Here is a 20,644-nt window from a genome sequence, read left to right as displayed (position 1 = left end):
TGGAAGACAACAAGTGGCCAGGCTGGAACAAGCATGAAACGGAGGGAGCATCACGAATCTATGAGTTTTCTCATCCCTTTTTCCTCTGAGAGACCTCAGGAGTCAAACATGCCAGCTGAAACCCAGAAAACAGAGGAAGAAGATGAATCGGTAGATGCTGAAGCATCACCAAAAGTTTGAAGTGAATCAACAAAAACTGATAGTGAGGCAGCAACTCCGTCCACAGCTTCTGTGTGAAAAAAGAGGTCAAATACCTCTGTAGCCGACATGCTGGACAATTTTTTAAATGTAAAATATTAAAAATTAAATAGAAAGCCTGCGGATTCCTTGAAAAGGTATTTTAAAGCCGTGCAAGAAACTGTTGGATCATTTAGTCATTATTAATAATCTTGACCATGATGGTCGGGATTGGATCCATATTGACTTAGTAACAGTAAATATGTTGGAAGATAGTCCGCCTAGTCAATACTATTCATTTATTTACCTTTCACCTTAACATCTAGTACATGTTTCGAGAATATTATGCATTCTCTTCCTCAGCTAGTGGATTAAAATTCAGTATACAATAAGACCTGACTAAAATACGGGGGCCCTCATTAAAAATTCAAAACAATGAGTATGACAATGTGACACTTAACATTTTTGGATAGTACAAACATAGAATTAAAATCCCATTTTGTCAAGTACAAATTAAAAACACAATGTAGTAATGTCTAATTAAATACAACGTCTTGTGATGTTATGAATTCACAGTGTCCTTGAAGTTGCCTTGCGTAGTTCAAAAATGTTGAGTTAAGAATGAATGAAATTGCATTAAAACTTGAAGTCCTGCCGATATCCACCGTTAATGGGTGTTAAAATGATGTCTATTTAAATTAAAATATTGGACACAGCGTCGTATAATGATGTGAATTTACGGTGTCCTAGGAATTATAATACTATCTTGCGTAGTTCAATTGGATTTGTACAAGAATAAATCAAGTTGCGTTAAAACTTGGAGTCCTGCCATTATCTTCGGTTGATAGATGTATTATGCAGCCAGGTTAAAAATAGGTTAAAATGGTCAGTGTGATGATGTAAATATTACGTGTGGCATGCATGTGTTAGATAGATGTTGAGGCACCTGATGTTGTATGGCAATTACAGATTGAATTTAAATCTAGAGTTAATGCCCTTCTAACAGAATTGACTGCTCCCACAGACGGCTTGAATTATCATTCATCTTCGTTACATGTAGTCCTCTATAAAATATAAAAGGAAATCATTTCTTACTTCACTGTTACTGCTGGTCGTTCACCAGGTGATATTGGTTTTCTGAAATGTTATTCCATTTTTTGGAGGGGTAGCACACTTAGCACCTCATAAAACTTGCGGCTTCACATTCTGAAATATTTAAAGAATTTGTCCTCATCATGTAGCAAGTCTGGGAAGAGAAGGTTATATTCACCACACTGTTCTCTTTTCAAATTTATTTCATGTATCCAAAATCTTCCTTTTCTTCTCTCTTCACAGACTAATGCAATAGCTATAATTCCAACCAAGAGCTCGACATTGCTACACCAATCCGGGTTCACTGACAGATTGCTTGCGATAGAGACGGAAGCTATGTGCGGCAGGCGAACTGAACTGAACCGAGTGGGACGGATGAAATGTGCTCGCTGCTGCACAGTCGGCCAGGCTGGCCGCTATTAGCTGACATGTATCTCGCTACACATTGTTCGAGGTCATTCACCTCGGCTTCGTTCGCGTGTTAGAGCTGCAGCATGACACGTCGATCTCAATTTGCCTGAATTTCCATTTTCCTTCAGATTTATAACTAACATCGCCTGGACTGTGTATTCTGCACCAAGCTGTGCATCAAGTCTACGAATATTTTAACCAGTCATGTCTACTCTTGAAAAAGGACTTTTTATATTATTCAGCTGGTTTGTTTCGGAAAATTTTTGAATTTCAGCGTAATGCCGGACTAAATATTTGCTTGTTGAAGGTTTGGCAACATTTTCTTCCAAGTTATTATCTCCCTGAGTGCTGTGAGGTTTTGATTCAAGCCTGTTAATCATATTTATAATATTTGTATTTAACGGTCATGAAAACCTCTTTAATGTTAACTTTGTAATTTTTGATAGCTTTAATGTTCATTTATCTAGTGATGTTATTCAACTTAATTATTGGTCTGGCTTGGACCAGCCTTCAACGTTAACATAACTGATATTCTGAATTTTTTCAGGCTTCATAAGACAATAGTCTTATTTATATTTATATATCATGTGCATAGCCGGTTGCTATTTAGCTCAAGGACATGTGCCCAGCATTTAATCTTAAAACTTAGTTATTGTTCTTTTTCAAAATTATTCCAACTACAAATATTATAATAAACTTTGTAACTGCCGATCCCTTACTACCTTTATTCTTCTTCTTCCCCGTAAAACTTAAGAATCCTACTTTGTACTTTCCTAGTTTTCTCCAGGAACCATTTCTTATAAACCTTCTTTTTACGTTTACAAGCTGCTCTCACTTCATCGTTCCACCAAGATGTTCGCTTTTATCCATATTTACACTCAGTCGTTCCTAGGCATTCCCTTGCTGTTTTTACTACAGCATCCCTGTACGCCACCCATTCTCTTTCTATATCCTGAACCTGTTTACTGTCCACTGTTCTAAACTTCTCACTGATCATATCCACGTACTTCTGTCTAATTTCCTCGTCCTGGAGGTTTTCTACCCTTATTCGTTTGCAGAAAGATTTCACTTTCTCTACCTTAGGCCTAGAGATACTTAGTTCACTACGTATCAGATAGTGGTCTGTATCATCGAAAAATCAAAAAAAAAAACCTCGTACATTCTTAACAGATATAGTCTATTATAGATATGGTACCCCTAGCCTCCCATGTGTAGCGGTGAATAGCCTTATGCTTGAAGAATGTATTCATAACAGCTAAACTCATACTAGCACAGAAGTCCAGCAAACTCTTCCCATTACCATTAGCTTCCATATCTTCCTCATATTTACCAATCACCCTTTTGTATCCTTCAGTTCTATTTCCAAATCTCGCATTGAAATCACCCATTAGCACTATCCAATCTTTGCTGTTTACCCTGACTATGATATCACTCAATGCTTCATAAAACTTGCCAATTTCATCCTCATCTGCACCCTCACATGGTGAATACATTGAGTTAATATTTTCGTCGTAATTCTTCCAAATTACAAATCTACCCACATCATTCACTCATTTACTTGCCTAACAGAAACTATGTTGCATGCAGTAGTATTCCTGATAAGCAGTCCAACCCTAGATTCTGCCCTTCCCTTTCTAACACCCGTCAAGTACACTTCATAATCTCCTATCTCCTTATCGTTATCTCCCCTTGCCCGAATATCACATGCTCCTAGTACATCCTGACGCCTCAGCCAGTTCTAATTTCTTTCTTCCATAAGCCCCATTAATATTGATAGCTCCCCATCGAATTACATTTTGTTCACCAAGTTGTTTCCAAGGAGTCCCTCGCCTATCAAGTGGGAGTGGTCCCATAGGTCGAAGGGTGGCTTAAAATGTTCTGAGCTTGGTAAAGTCATGAAGCAGGATACTATCCTACTTACACATAGTCCAAATGAGGATCTCTCCTCTAGCGGGTTAGGGACCCCCGGTTGATTGTATGGTCCTAGTCGCCTGAGCACAAGGAGGGCCATGACTCATGTATGCTGGAGATGCCCACTCCCATTCCATAGCAGCTGGTATCCCGCCTCTCAGGACCACTTACTAGGCCACTCAGCCATTGCCCATGGTTCACGAAGTAGGACGTGACTACAGTAACCCACTCCAGCTGGTTTAATTGTGCCGTAGAAAAGGTCAGCGGGGAATGAAGAGAAGCCCTCAAAGGCGAGGAAATTGACAGTGGACTAAGTTTTCAGGGATCTAAAATTAAAATTCATATAGGCTGCCTGGCTTTTGCAGATGATCTTGCAAACCTAGCACCATCCGTTGAAGCAGCTGAGCTTTATCATCAGGCAGGCAAAATAGGTAGGCTATCAAAGTGTCAATTTAAAAAATTAAATATAATTATAGCCAATATTAAGGACAATCCATTTAAGATAAAACATCAAAGGGCGATGTTCAAAAGGTTTTCAAATATTTAGGAGAGTGGCTAGATAGGAAGAACAATGAAAAACAGGGTGTAGAGGCAAAATTAATAAAAATGAATGCAGCATACATGAAGACCCTTGAGATACAATAGGAGAGCACTATCGTGGGGAGCTAAGATCTGACACTACCAGACAGCTGTAAGACCAGTTTTATATGCATCAGAAACACCGAGCTCAAGAAATAAAACCTCAAAACAAGAACTGGAGAAACTAGACGAAGTATAGGGAGAAAGATTTTGGACCCATTGAAAAGGTAGGAACATTGCAACTCAGAAAAGGTGAAGAAGTGCATAACAAGGTGGGCAAAGTAACGGACATCATCAGGACAAGGAGGCCACATGTTCTGTATGTCTGACAACAAATTTGTAATCTCAGAGGAACCAAGGAGTGGCTAATGATTTGAGGCTGAGTGGGATAACGGAACAAGATGTCCTAGACAGACGCATTGTTAAACACAAAATTCAGGATTGGAGGGTAGCTGTAGATGAGGTTAAATCAGCAAAATGACTTCCCTGATCAGAGGACAGAAGAAACGCTCACATTAGACAATGAAGAACACGTGGGCAACGATACCTAAATACACATGGTCCAATTAGGCCATAACGGTATTAAAAAGTACTACTCCATTTGAGCAATAAAATCTACTAACAACACGGGTTGACCACGGGACCTCCTGCCTCAGGTATTTTGGCTGAGATCTATACCATGATCATCTAGAACACACTAAAATCTTGAATAACCAATCATTTAAGAATGCAGTTTTCTGAAATAGGCATGCCGACGATATTTTCGTTATTCTAGACCATAGTCCGAATTAAAAATGAAAAATTGAAATAACGAAAAATGCCGTCTTTTCAAATTCCAACAGTTTTTAAAATCCTACTTAAAGTTAAAACATATGCCTCTTCAGCAAAATTTGTTAAAAAACTTCTGTTGTCGGCATGCATTAATGTCACTCTTCAAGGTTGAATCCTATAGTTGTATTGAATTCTGCGGAACTTTTTTCATTTGTAATAATCTAGTACACACATATCGTTATTTTGTTTCTTTATAGCTGACTCCCTTTTTAAGTAACATGATCAGGTTCGGCTTATGAACTTATTTTAAAATTCAAGTTGAAAGTAATTTATACATACCGTGTATACAGTGTTCATAATGTGTTAGACCTTGTTTTGGCACACTATCGTGTAGACAATGTTTTAATTTAGACTATTTGAAACAGCTGAAGATGAGCCAACACATGTATTGTGTTTTGATCACTAAGAGTGACTGTATTGATTTGGTGGATTTCCTGAACCGTTACAATTTAAATTTCGGAGACAGTGCTGAGCAAGAATGAAGTTTTAATTTTTAAAATTCATATCACTCGCTACAATGTTGTTCATTATTGTGTCGTAACCACATAGCTGATTAACTCGTGTAAATAATTCCACATCAGAATTAGCACCAGGCCTGCATACCCCTGTTAGGTTTAGAGATGAGCCTTAGATCCTAAACTTTCTAGTAGCTTACCAGTTCTCCTTTCGCCAACACATTTGTATGTTCTTAAAACTAAACACAGATATTTCTTCTGAGCAAATGACAAGATGTACTTTGGTTTAGCGATGAGAATTTTAAGAACCAACTATTTTGTAAAGTAAACAGTATATTATTTGATATGATAGAAGTTATGAAATAAAATAGAAATTAAGGAGGGGGGGGGATATAATTTGCAGGAGTTCAGGATCACTTTTTTTTCACTCACTGACGATAGCCGCGTAATTTTTCTGTGCTAAATGATCAAAAAATGAAGTAACGTCTTTATCATTCCAGTCCCCTGCTAAAATATCAGTGGTTTCCTAGAGACTGGCGATCTGTAAGTGAGTAAAATATTGCCCAAGTAACTTTCTTACAGAATACTGTTGACTGCTGCTGCGAGCTTCACTGCAATTTGATCCACTTCCACTGTAATGCTACCATCCTCGCAAACCAAATATCATAAATTCTTGAAATGATTTACCGGTTCCAGTTTTGTATTCCCGATCGTTTAGGTTTTGATGAATTAATAAAACTGTGCAAAAATTTCAACTGGTTTATTATTTCAAATAAGAGTAGGTGATAGAGGGTACTTCCTACCACATCCTACGCATAGAGAAGTCAAAAGAACCCGTCCTGTTAGTAACACGATCCATCTTTCACTTATTTAAATACTGAAATTCGTTAAATGAACTGATGTTATAACTAACAAACAGACAAAAATACAACACAGTCTGTCTTAAATATTAGTTATCTAATCTGAGATTTTAAAACATGTAAATTGTTTCCGTGCTATATTCACAGCCGGTCACCCAGATCTTCACACTGTTCTCTCATAGCCTCCAACATATCTTCAAAACGCTCCAATGAATCTTCCAAACGCTCCAATTTATCTTCCAAACGCTCCACCTTTTCCAGACAGCTTTCTCTCTCTTCATCCTCCCTTCGTAACTTCTCCCAGACCTTTAGCAGCTCCATGAAGTTGGCCTCCTGCTCTGGTGTCATCTGCTCCTGGTTACCTTGAAGAGAACACAAATGACACTCACTAAGCGATTGAAGGAGAATTGACAGTTCAATTTATTATAGCAAAATTATTATTAGCATTTGTGATGAAAATACAGAAGTTGTAATTGTTTATTATATTTCCAAACACAGTAATGCCCTATGAACCGGGTGACCAGATTTCGGGAATGAAAAATTGGAAGATTCTTGTAAAAAACCTAAAACATCTATAAAATAGAGATGGTAGTACATTATAAGGGCATTGATATTTTAAAATTGGAATTAAGTCATCTCCACCTTAACATGTCAACAGAGTTATACATACGTCTGTTGTCATGATTACCGGCGCCCTGTTAGCTGTGTTTTGTTTACATTGAGTAGTGCTGCGCACGTGTTGTAGTAAACGTGTTTACCTGTGAATACAAATTGTCTCAGTTGAATTTGCGATATAAAAGCACAATATGAATGATGAATAAATACGTATGTACATTTATTTAGACAGCAGAGACGATGATTATTTATTTGAATTAGACGAATAATTTAGAGAACTGTCAAGTGAAGATGAAGGTGTAGTGAACTCCAGCATTCCAAGTGAAAATTCAGCGACTGGACCTGCGCGTAAAAAAGCATGAAATTATCCCGGACCATCATATGCTGTTTCTGAAGATTCGGAAGAAGAAGTTCCAGTAACTGCTACAAAAGCAACAAGACACACGATGGTAATGGGCAGGAGTGGAGGAGGGGATTCGGCATAAGGCAATGATGATGCTTATCAGATCAGTGTTGATAAATGAGTAACAGTGATGTTGAAAATATTCTGCACATAAAAACGGGAATGCAAACGACAGTGGTATATACCAGAATGTAACATTTCATGATAGTGAGCCTCCTAATCTAATTCATCAGGTAAGGAAACTAGAGGACCGCATGTTCCTCCTAGCTGCATCACTCCACTTCAGTTTTTTATGATATTTTCACTCCTGCAGTGATGACTTTTTTGTAAAGCTGTAAGTAACTCACTGAACTCAAATTTATAGAATATAATAATCATAAAATAGTAATATAATTATAATTACTATAAAAGTTCTGAGTTTAATCTCACTCAGTAAAATTGTGAAAACTTACTTTGGACCAGACTGTTGGAACATGTGGCAGAAAATTGGACTGCAAAGGGTTAAGCATTGCTTGCTTACTGCCCATCTGCCTCATGTGCTCACTAGTAATAGGGAGTAATTATAAGTATTACTGACCGTTTTTCTAAAATCTATTACTTTACCTTGTTTCTCTTGTGGTCAGTAATCTTATTACTGTCTTCCTGTTGTGAAGGCTGGCACCTCGTATTCTGTATCAGTTTGTATTATTCAATGACAAAGTTATTCTATTGAAGTCTTCTAGTATGTTATTAACTCTTACTATCTGGTATATCTGATATTGTGTACTATCTAAGAACGGAATGCTAATTCCAAGCATGTTAGTGGCCTTTCTCCTTAAACCTATTATCTTAATATATTCCATTAAATTAGGTACCGGAAGCCAATAACATTAAATTTGCCTCTCAGTTCTGAAGGCTAACATTTTGTATGTAACCACTACTAGATCTGTATCATTCCACTTATTGTGGGATAACATCATATCTAAGCATTACTTAACTATGAATTATCATTCTGTTACAAGCATATGGTTCCGTAAATTAAGAATTGAAAAAATGAACTCATATGCTTTTTTACGGTGAGTAGTCATATTTTTCATTGTCCGATTTTCTTTTCTTTTTGTCTTAGTTACCTTTATTGTGTCAGACATTTTTTCTGAATTGTATTGCTTGAGACTTCAACCGTAACAGACACATTGAAGGAGTTATCCCTTATTGGAAGGGCTTTTTTTAAAGTCTTAGGCAGTTGGATTCTGATATCTGCTGCACCTTGCGTCGTGGAATTATTTATTAATTCATTGAAATTATATTGGTGATATCTTGAAATTTACTTTAATTTATTGAATTGATTTTGGTGATACTTTGAAGTTTACTTTAATTAATCCTTCAGTTGTGTGTCCTGGTGAAAAGGCTTGTTGAAAGTGATTTTGATCTGTTTGGATTCCGGTATGCACAGTACATTGTTTCTCTGGAATATTTATGAATTAATTTATTCATTCCTATTAATCTTGTGGATTCCTCAAAAAAATTGAAAACACTTCTTGGGTTGTGTATCACTAAGCATGGACTATATTTTGAGTACCCTTGACCGGTCGATACTCATGTGAACAGGTAATTATTGAAAATTGTTATCCTGTTCTTTTCTGTTCTCTGTGTACCTTATTTAACTTAGATTATCACAGCTGACACCGTAACTGTGAGGATATTTTACCCTCGTTGGTTTTTTAATATTGTAACTTATAGTTGTTTATTAAATTTATCAAAGTAGTAAGCAGTTTGGTTTATGCTGACAACTTGCACTTAATGGCTGATTGTGTCGAACTTGGAACTTGAAAATAGGTGCAATGAATATGGTATGAAAATTAGCCTTTTGAAGACTAAATTGTTGTCAGTAGGTAAGAAATCGGAGAGAAGTGAATGTCAGATTATTGATACAAAGCTGGAAGAGTTAGATAATTTACAGCATTTAGGATGTGTGTTCTCCCAGGTTGGTAGTATTGTAAGTGAGATTGATTCAAGGTGTAATAAAGCTAATGCAGTGAGCTCATAGTTGTGATAAACAGTGTTCTGTAAAAAGGAAGTCAGCTCCCGGACGAAACTATCTTTACATCGGTATGTTATGAGACCTACCTCACTTTACGGGAGTGAAAGCTGGGTGGCCTCAGGGTATCTTATTCATAAGTTAGAAGTGACATACCTTAAAGTAGCGAGAATGATTGCTGGTGAAACAGGTGGAACAATAGCAGGAGTGTACTCGGAATGAGGAGATAAAGGCTAAGTTGGGAATGAACTGGATGGATGAAGTTAAACGCACAAACCAGCTTCGGTGCTGGGGTCATGTGAAGCGAATGGAGGAGGATAGGTTACCTAGGAGAATAATGGACTCTGTTATGGAGGGTAAGAAAAGTAGAGGGAGACCAAGACGACGATGATTAGACTCAGTTTCTGACGATATAAAGATAAGACTATAGTACTGAATGAGGTCATAGCACTAGTTGCAAATAGACGATTATGGCGACATTTAGTAAATTCACAGAGGCTTGCAGACAGAACGCTGTAATGGTCTATAATGATGATGTGTTGTGCCACACCAAGTTACCCTTGACATTGTCTTCTTTATCGATGCCATAGATTAATCTGACTGCTTTAGTATTCTCAAAATCGACGTGTAATTCACCTCTATTTGGCAGATGGCAGCTGAAAGAAAGTTTACACTTTAGAAAACCGGTGGTAACACACTTAAAGATTAGTACCTTCCCCTCGGATAAGTTGGCGGAGACAGCTACAGAGATAGAAAACTGGTGGCTATTACCTGGACTGATCTTCTGCCTGCCGAAGAAATAGGCACCACACCTCCTCGCTTAACACACACACACACATTCTCTCAGAAATTTGGCGATCTATAAGACAAGGTAGCATGATAAACTGCAGTCTATATACCCGAGAGGAGGTTTCGAGAAGGTTCTGGACTAAATCCGGACACACCCTCTCATTTTTATTGACCGAAATAAAAGCTATAAGAAGCCTGTTACAGGCTGAAAAATAAATGCAAACAATTCTAATTGGCCAGATTCAAATGCTGGCGGAATGAGAAGGAAGTGTTGCAAACCTAGGAATATCAAAATAAATGAAAGTTAATTTAGTTACGAAAACCTATAAACACATAACTTCCTTAAATCACTAATTCTTCCACCTTGCACCAGAGTGCATGACCTCAGTTTTTGTAAGGACATCTATGGAGAAAAGTTCAGACTAATTTCTGTACACCAAAACAAAACAAATAAATCCAGTCAGTTTAGGAAACTTTAAAACAACACATTACTATATTACTTATGAGTGGCATCTTCTGATTAATGTCCCAACTTCATGCAGTAGCTGTTTCACGTTTTGTTTGTTGTTCCTTAAGGCGCTTCTTTTAAATGTGCGGGGTTGAGGCGTACCTCCTGGTACAATAATAATAATAATAATAATAATAATAATAATAATAATAATAATAATAATAATAATAATAATAATAATAATAATAATAATAATAATATGCTTGTTGTGCGATGAATTTCCCCTCAGGTCTCGCCACTGCTAATTCCGAAGGCAGCAATATTGCGGTTACCAGCCTTCGCTATCGACAATATTCAACACTTTTTGCATTAATCCGTTCATCTTCCTTTCCTGCTTTTGCAGTTTCATCTCTTTCCTAGCCTGAGCCTCCTCGAGTCTCCTTTCGCCGTCCGCCTGAGTTTTTTACCTTCTAGCTGCAGCCTCCTCTAACCGGCGCGCCAGGTCCTCATGTCTCTCCCCCATCTCCCTGTGCACGCTGTCTATAATATGTCGCATGTTCAGGGTGATTCTCTTGAGCTTATCCATCGTCTGCTGCTCCACGTTCTTACGCCACGCCGCGCCGTTCACTCTGTGAGCTTCTTCTATGTTTTTGTCAGCATTTCTCATGGCCACTAAGGTAAATCCTCCTCCCTTTCTCCTGAGCTCTTCTTCCAGCTGCTTCAGCCTCTTCTGTGTTCCTCTTAAACTGTTCTTCTTCCGGAGTCATTCACCTGAAACAAGGGACACCAGATTTAGAGAAGTAAACATGTTACGATCAGTCTTTCCTGAACTGTTCACATGACAAGATCTATAAAAATCAGGCTACCTTCAACCTTAGTGTTACCAAACATTTTACTGGCGGTTTTTACCGAGAAATTCCTTAGTGCATACGGCAGAGTATTGTCACTTTTATGTCTTCGGTGGATTCATATGCACAAAAAAAGCGCAAAATATGCATACAGCAATAGAGGATCTATCATATAAACTAAGACCGTCGATGCAGTGGTTTAATTCTCCGATACGTATGGAAGGCGCACGCATAGCTCTCGACCTTGCAAGCAGCCTGCATGTGTTCGACCTGGCAAGCGTGAGTCGCTAGTCTGAATCTCAGCTGTTAACATGGTGAGACAGTTATCACTGCAACATCGTATTTTCGTATGTAAAAGTTCTGGTTTCATCATAATGGTCGTGTAAACAGTCATAACTCTCGCTATTGATGAGCAGAAAATTGTAATGGTGTTCATGAAGTCCCTCATTATGATAGGAAGAATAGTGTTTGGTTTGCTGTTAGTGCAAGACGAATCATTTGGCCTATGTTTTTGAAACGATAGTAAATGCAGAGAGGTACCAAGATGATATTTTGATGCCTTTTTCCATCAGTTAACTGAAGAAGAATAATCGCGCGGGTGGTTTCAACAAGTTTCAGCCCCTATTCATTCAGCAGATGATTCCCTTCTTACAATCTTGGAAGTGTTTGCAGACAGTGATCAGTGCTGGTCTATTCCCCCCCGTTCTCCAGATCTAGCAATGTGTGATTTTTACTTGTGGGATAAACTGGAAGAAAAGGTGTATCGAAGAAATCCTGACACATTGGAGGAACTGAAAGAAAACACTACTAATGAAATCAGAAACATTACATTCGCGTCAGCACTATTGCATACTCTGCAAAATACTTGGTTTTCCTCTATGTATAAATTTGGTTCTCCAAATATCAACTGGTGAAGCAGAATATCTTCCTTTTGGCATGATTTCTAGTGGTTACTGATCTTAACACAACGAAGAAATGCAAGTTCTGTTACGTTCGTGGGAATTTCTAAGGCACTACATCTTGTAAACCTCGTTACAACTTACCAAGAAAACTGTATAAACACATTCACGCTAATCCTAATAATTTTTATCAAAATAACATAGAGCAGTTTACAAATTTCGATTTATTCACGCGTACATATATTTCCTTGCCGTGGCATACAGCAACACTTCCGCCGCACGATCTGTACCCCCGTCCCCGTCCAACTGAGAGAGTTACTATACTGCCCGCTCCTTAAGACTGTTTCGTCCCGGATCAGTTCGCAACTAGTCTTCGATTATCCGTTAGTCAAGGAATTTGCTTCTCCGCAAGGTGCTAACCGAATCAAATGCATCACCTTCGACTTTCCTCCGGGAAGTCTTCGAATACGGTGTATAACGTCACTGATCCTCTTTAACACCTCGTACGGTCCATTCCATGAACGTTGGAGTTTAGGTCATGGACCTCGCCGCGTCTATGGATTGAACAGCCACACCAAATCCTAGGCTTCCAATCCACCTCCTTCAACCCGCGTGTCGTAAGCTTGTTTCATTCGGCCACTAACAGCTTCTACTTCTATATTTCTTCTATCCAGGGCGTGAATCTGATCCGTCCTTTCTCTCTAACGCCTCACATAGCCATCCCCAGACATCTAGTGCACATGGCCCTACTGCCGAAATTCAGATCGCATGGAGAACGCAGCTTCCTCCCTCCCTCCTGTCGCTTTATGGACCGAAGACCGATATGCCATAAAAATAATGGAAGGTGTTCATCCCAGTCACATTGGTTGTCGACTACAACTTTAGAAAACTATTTTGTAATAGTCCTGTTCATCCGTTCGACCATTTCATCCGACTGGGGATGTAATGGTGTCGCTCTGGTTTTATGTATTCCCATGAATTGAGAAACTTGCTGAAAGACACCCGATTCGAAATTCCTTCCTTGATCGGAGTGTAGTTCCAAGGGAGCACTGAACCGCAAAAGCAGCTCCTTGAAAAGGACACTGGCAACTGTAATAGCTGTCTGGTTTTGAACCGCATAGGCTTGCACCCATATTTCGTGGCTACCAAGATCTATTTGTTTCCAGTCTCTGCTTCTGGAAGTGGTCCCAATTACATCGATCGCTATTCTCTCAAAAAGACTTCCCACATTATACTGGCGCATGAATGCTTTCTTTCTTCCTCTTCGTCCATTCCCAGCAGCACAGACCTCACACTTTCTGCAACATGTTCTGATATCATCCTTGCAGATTACCCAGTAGTACTCTCTAATTTTAACCAGTGTTCACTCCAAGATGTCCTCCAAAACTCCCAATATGCAGGTATTTTAAGACTTGTGGGATTTTATTCGAGGGACAATGATCTGTATTTTTTCAGATGTTGCATCTGAATCCGCAATGAGGCGCTTCAACACACCAATTTGTAGCTGCAAAGTATCCCACTGAGCCCAAGAGGGCTTGAGTGTTTGACTGAGTAGAGCAACTTCTTCCCAAGAGGGTCGACATCCATTTTCCTTCTACTAAATGACCTTTCCTAAGTCTGGATCTTCACACTGATTTCTGCTCAGGTTGCTATATGTTACCCTTATTGCGTGGCCAGATTTCATTTCCTACCTAGAAAAATGATTACAGTCCATTGGACACAGCCTTCTCGACAGAGCGTTGACATTCATTCTTGTGGCTTGTTTCTGATCGATGTTCACTCACGAAATTGTATTCTTGCAGACGTTCTATCCACCTGAGTAATATAATTGGATGGTTCGGGCGCCTCCGCCTCCGCCGGGCTCCCAGGGGCCTCCTCCTCCTCCCGACGGGCCTCCTCCTCCCGAGGGGCCTTCCCGGGGGCCCGTGCCTACTCCTCCTCATCCCGGGAGGCCTTCCCAGGTGCCCGCTCCTCCTCCCGCGCGAAATTTGAATTGGTAAACAAAGCCACGTGTCTTTTGACAGACAACAACGCATCGCTAACCTCAGTACTGCCATCTTGAAGGGCCTAAACCTTAGTGGTACCAACTTAACCTAACTAGCGCGAGATTTGAATCGGTAAACAAATCCACGTGCTTTTTGGCAGACAACAACGTATCGCAAACCTCAGTACTACCATCTTGACGGGCCTAAACCTTAGTGGTACCAACTTAACCTAACTAGCGCGAGATTTGAATCGGTAAACAAATCTACATGCTTTTTTGACAACTCTCATCCGCCATCATTAATCAACAGAGCACAGTGCTGCCCTCTTTAGCTATATATCTTTGAAATGTGGTGGCGGATAATTTGAAAAATTCTTTTTGACAGCAGCCATCTTAAATCGACAGAGCACCGTCCTGCACTCTGGTGGCAGGCAATTCCACGTGACAGCAGCCATCTTTAATCAAGAGAGCACCGTGCTGCCATCTTTAGCTAGATACCATTGAAATAGGGTGGCGGATAATTTAAAAAGAAAAATTCTACAGCAGTCATCTCTCGACGCTAATTGCACAAGATGGTGGCTATACATGACTCTTTAAGGGTGCTTATGCAAGATGGCCGCTATACATAGGTTCTTATGAGACACCCTTGGGATGCTTGCGCAAGATGGCAGTTATACATAGCTCCTTATGAGACGCCCTAGGGATGCTTGCGCAAGATGGGGGCTGCTCTTATGAGACGGCTTAAGGGTCCTAGCACAAGATAGCTTGAGACACCCTAAGGATGCTTGCGCAAGATGGCGGACACAAGATGGTAGCTATATACGACTCCTTATGAGACGCCTTAAGGGTGCTTGCGCAAGATGGCTGCTGCTCCTATGAAGAAAAATAGCTTAGAGGCTAACGTGTCGTGCTAGTTCGATTCATTAAATTTGGGACTTAAATGTAAAATGTTAAATATCTCGAAAACGGTGCATCGTAGAGCAAAACGGACAACATTTTTCTGCCCAATACGTAGGTTCGCAGTATGAGGAACGTGATAGCATAAGAAAAACATAGTCTAATGGTGAGATCAACGGTTCGGTTCCTACTTAGGCCCTTTGGCATTTACTCTGTTGTAGCTTGTATTGAAGCAAGTCTTCGTAACATGTTCAGGTCTAGCTATGGTAGAGAGTATAACGTACCGTGCTGGTTGGATTCATTAAATTTGGGGCTTAAATGCAAAATGTTAAATATCTTGAAAACGGTGCATCGTAGAGCAAAACAGACAAACATTTTCTGCCTCATACGTAGGTTCGCAATGTCAGGAACGTGATAGCATAAGAAAAACATAGTCTAATGATGAGATCAACGGTTCGATTCCTACTTAAGCCCTTTGGCATTGACAGCTATCTAATTCTACAAGATGACAGCATTACATAGCTTCTTATGAGACAGCTTAAGGGTGCTTACACAAGATATTTAAGACACCCTAGGGTTGCTTACACAAGATGGCGGACACACAATGGTGGCTATACATAGCTCCTTATGAGAGAGCCTAGGGGTGCTCGCACAAGATGGCGGCTACTCTTATGAAGAAAGCTAGCTTAGAGGCTACTGCGCAAGATGACGGCTGCTGTTACGCATGCGGTGGAGGGCAATTTGTGACAGCTCTCATCTTTAATCAACAGAGCATCGTGCCGCTATCTTTACAGCACTAAATCTAATACTTTTAAAATGTGGTGGTGGGTAATTAAAAAAATTCTTCGTTCCTTTTTAACAGCTAACAGCGGTCATCTTTAAACAATAGCGGTTATACATAAGCTGTTAAGGCCTCTACCTATGTCAAGGCATCGCTCTATCGAACAAGTTTAAACCTGCATTGCGAAGGCAAGAGTGTGCAGCGATAACATCATTGTGCATGTTTAGACTTGCGAAACATAACAAGAATAGAATCGATGTCGTTAACATCAACATGTGATCAGAACATTGATTGATGTGTTCAGAACAGTGCATAAGTGATTAAGACTAAAATCGAACACTGTACTCGATGCAACATGTGTTTAGAACATGTTAGGGGATACCCTTGTTCTAAGAAGATTAGATTGAAACATAACAAGACTAGAATCGTTGCTGTTAACTTTAACATGTAATCAGAACATTGTTTGATGTGTTCAGAGCAAAAGTACAATTTCAATGATTTGCTTACTGTAAAAAGCAAAAACACACTGTGCACATATCTCGTAGCTAACTCGTTCAGTAAACGATATTACAAAAGTACAACTTCAATGATTTGCCTGGTGTAAAGATCGAAAACACACTGTGTACATATCGCGAAGCTAACTCGCTAAGTAAACGATATTGCAAAAGAACAACTTCAATGATTTGCCTAGTGTAAAAGTCAAAAACACACTGTACGCATACTGCGTAGCCAGTTTGTTCAGTAAACGATATAGCAAAAGTACAACTTATGATATTCGTCTTGTGCGAAAATCAAAAACTACAGAAAAACTATACTGCGTAGCTAACTCGCTCGGTAAACGATAATCTGATTTAGTTACAATAGAAAAACGTAGATTCAAACCCTGTTCCATTATCTCAAACACGGAGAGTAAAATTAAACAGCACGATTGGTGCTATAAGAAATCATTTGTTACATTTAAGTCCCTAGCAGTCGAACAAGTTATCGCATAAACATGTAACATGAAATATCAGTCAATCTGTTGGCATGGGTTACAAGCATGTACACGATACAACATGTGTTTAGAACATTGCTTGATGTGTTCAGAACACTAGATAAGTGATCAAGACTAGAATAGAACACTGTACTCGATACAACATGTGTTTAGAACATGTTACGGGATACCTTTGTTCTAAGAAAATCAGATTGAAATATAACAAGACTAGAATCGATGTTAACTTCAGCATGTGATTAGAACATTGACGGATGTGTTCAGAACACTAAATAAGTAATCGAGACTAGAATAGAACACTGTACTCGATACAACATGTGTTTAGAACATGTCAGGGAATGCTTTTGTTCTAAGAAGAATTAGATTACAAAATAAGTAATTAAGACTAGAATCGAACACAGTACTCGATGTCGTTAACTTCAACATGTGATTAGAACATTGATTGATGTGTTCAGAACAAAATGACTTTCCTCCACCTCCTCCTCTTCCTGACTGCATCCTCCTCCTCCTCCTCCTAGGGCTAAAGGGCTAATGGGCTCCTCCACTACCTTACCACGCCCTTCTCCTTCAGGAAGGAGTTAGCTGAAGTGTAAAAAATTAATCTTTATTCGTAAATGGTTTTATGTTCAGAACAAGGAATGGAACCTAGGGGTCATGTCTTATCAGAATTACCTAATTAAATCCCCGAGGTGCGATGAGATGCGTCTTTTCTAACAGAAATCAGTATCTGCTCGATAGTTTTTAGTGTTTGGAACACTGAACTTTTCAAGATGACAGCAGTGAGGTTAGCGATGTTCTGTTGTTGGATTTTAAATTCCGCACTACGACATGCGTAAGGTGGCAGCCTTTAGGTTTAGCGCTGTAAAGATGACAGCAGTGAGGTTAGCGACGTTCTGTTGTTGGATTTTAAATTCCGCGCTACAACATGCAGAAGGTGGCAGTTTGATGTTTAGCACCGTGAAGATGGCAACAGTGAGGTTAGCGACGCTCTATTGTAGTTCAAAGTGAGGTTAGGGTCCGTCAAGAAGACAGCTGTCAAAAAGCACGTGGCTTTGTTTACCAAACAAGAGCACGTGGCTGTAACGTCACGGTCACGTAATCAATCCTTAGCTCTACGTCGTTAAGAGCAGCATTAGGGTTAGCTATGTTTAAAAAATCTTGGGAACAGAGCAGCAGTAAGAATAGCCATGTTTCAAATCGTGTACACATCACCTATCGATTTTGCATGCAGCGACTCTCGTACTAAACTTCTTCCGCTAGATTGTGTTGTTATCTTAGCATAACATATACGCATGAACTTAAAGTATAGAGAATAGCCATGTTTCAAAGCGTGTTCACATCACCTATCGATTTTGCATGCATCAACTATCGTACTAAACTTCTTCCGCTAGATTGTACTGCTATCTTAGCATAACCTATACACATGAACTTAAAGTACAAAGAATAGCCATGTTTCAAAGCGTGTACACATTACCTAATGATTTTGCATCATCGACTATCAAACTAAACTCCTTCCGCTAGGTCAATCAATCAATCAATACTGATCTGCATTTAGGGCAGTCGCCCAGGTGGCAGATTCCCAATCTGTTGCTTTCCTAGCCATCTCCGAAATGATTTCAAAGAAATTGAAAATTTATTGAACATCTCCCTTGGTAAGTTATTCCAATCCCTAATTCCCCTTCCTATAAATGAATATTTGCCCCAGTTTGTCCTCTTGAATTCCAACTTTATCTTCATATTGTGATCTTTCCTACTTTTATAAACACCATTCAAACTTATTCGTCTACTAATATCATTCCATGCCATCTCTCCGCTGACAGCTCGGAACATACCACTTTGACGAGCAGCTCTTCTTCTTTCTCTCAATTCTTCCCAACCCAAACATTGCAACATTTTTGTAACGCTACTCTTTTGTCGGAAATCACTCAGAACAAATCGAGCTGCTTTTCTTTGGATTTTTTCCAGTTCTTGAATCAGGTAATCCTGGTGAGGGTTCCATACACTTGAACCATACTCTAGTTGGGGTCTTACCAGAGACTTATATGCACTCTCCTTTACATCCTTACTACAACCCCTAAACACCCTCATAACCATGTGCAGAGATCGGTACCCTTTATTTACAATCCCATTTATGTGATTACCCCAATGAATATCTTTCCTTATATTAACACCTAGATACTTACAATGATACCCAAAAGGAACTTTCACCCCATCAACGCAGTAATTAAAATTGAGAAGACATTTCCTATTTGTGAAACTCACAACCTGACTTTTAACCCCGTTTATCAACATACCATTGCCTGCTGTCCATCTCACAACATTTTCGAGGTCACGTTGCAGTTGCTCACAATCTTGTAACTTATTTATCACTCAATAGAGAATAACATCATCCGCAAAAAGCCTTACCTCCGATTCCACTCCTTTACTATATCATTTATATATATAAGAAAACATAAAGGTCCGATAACACTGCCCTGAGAAACTCCCCTCTCAACTATTACAGGGTCAATCAAAGCTTCAACTACCCTAACTCTCTGAGATCTATTTTCTAGAAATATAGCAACCCATTCAGTCACTCTTTTGTCTAGTCCAATTGCACTCATTTTTGCCAGTAGTCTCCCATGATCCACCGTATCAAATGCTTTAGACAGGTCAATCGCGATACAGTCCATTTGATCTCCAGAATCCAAGATATCTGCTATATCTTGCTGGAATCCTACAAGTTGAGCTTCAGTGGAATAACCTTTCCTAAAACCGAATTGCCTTCTATCGAACCAGTTATTAATTTCACAAACATGTCTAATATAATCAGAAAGAATGCCTTCCCAAAGCTTACATACAATGCATGTCAAACAAACTGGCCTGTAATTTTCAGCTTTAGGTCTATCACCCTTTCCTTTATACACTGGGGCTACTATAGTGACTCTCCATTCATCTGGTATAGCTCCTCCGACCAAACAATAATCAAATAAGTACTTCAGATATGCTACTATATCCCACCCCATTGTCTTTAGTATATCCCCAGAAATCTGCTCAATTCCAGCCGCTTTTCTGGTTTTCAACTTTTGTATCTTATTGTAAATGTCATTGTTATCATATGTAAATTTTATTACTTCTTTGGCCTTAGTCTCCTCCTCTATCTCGACATTGTCCTTGTAACCAACAATCCTTACATACTGCTGACTGAATACTTCTGCCTTTTGAAGATCCTCACATACACACTCCCCTTGTTCATTAATTATTCCTGGAATGTCCTTCTTGGAACCTGTTTCTGCCTTAAAATACCTATACATACACTTCAATTTTTCACTAAAATTTGTATGATTGCCAATTATGCTTGCCATCATGTTATCCTTAGCTGTCTTCTTTGCTTGATTCAATTTTCTAGTAAGTTCCTTCAATTTCTCCTTACTTCCACAGCCATTTCTAACTCTATTTCTTTCCAGTCTGCACCTCCTTCTTATTCTCTTTATTTCTCTATTATAATAAGGTGGGTCTTTACCATTCCTTACCACCCTTAAAGGTACAAACCTGCTTTCGCATTCCTCAACAATTTCTTTAAACCCATCCCAGAGTCTGTTTACATTTTTATTTACCATTTTCCACCGATCATAGTTACTTTTTAGAAACTGCCTCATACCTGCTTTATCAGCCAT

The sequence above is a fragment of the Anabrus simplex genome, chromosome 10, assembly GCF_040414725.1.
Source record: "Anabrus simplex isolate iqAnaSimp1 chromosome 10, ASM4041472v1, whole genome shotgun sequence".
Lineage (NCBI taxonomy): Eukaryota > Metazoa > Arthropoda > Insecta > Orthoptera > Tettigoniidae > Anabrus > Anabrus simplex.
This window is presented reverse-complemented; position numbering follows the sequence as displayed.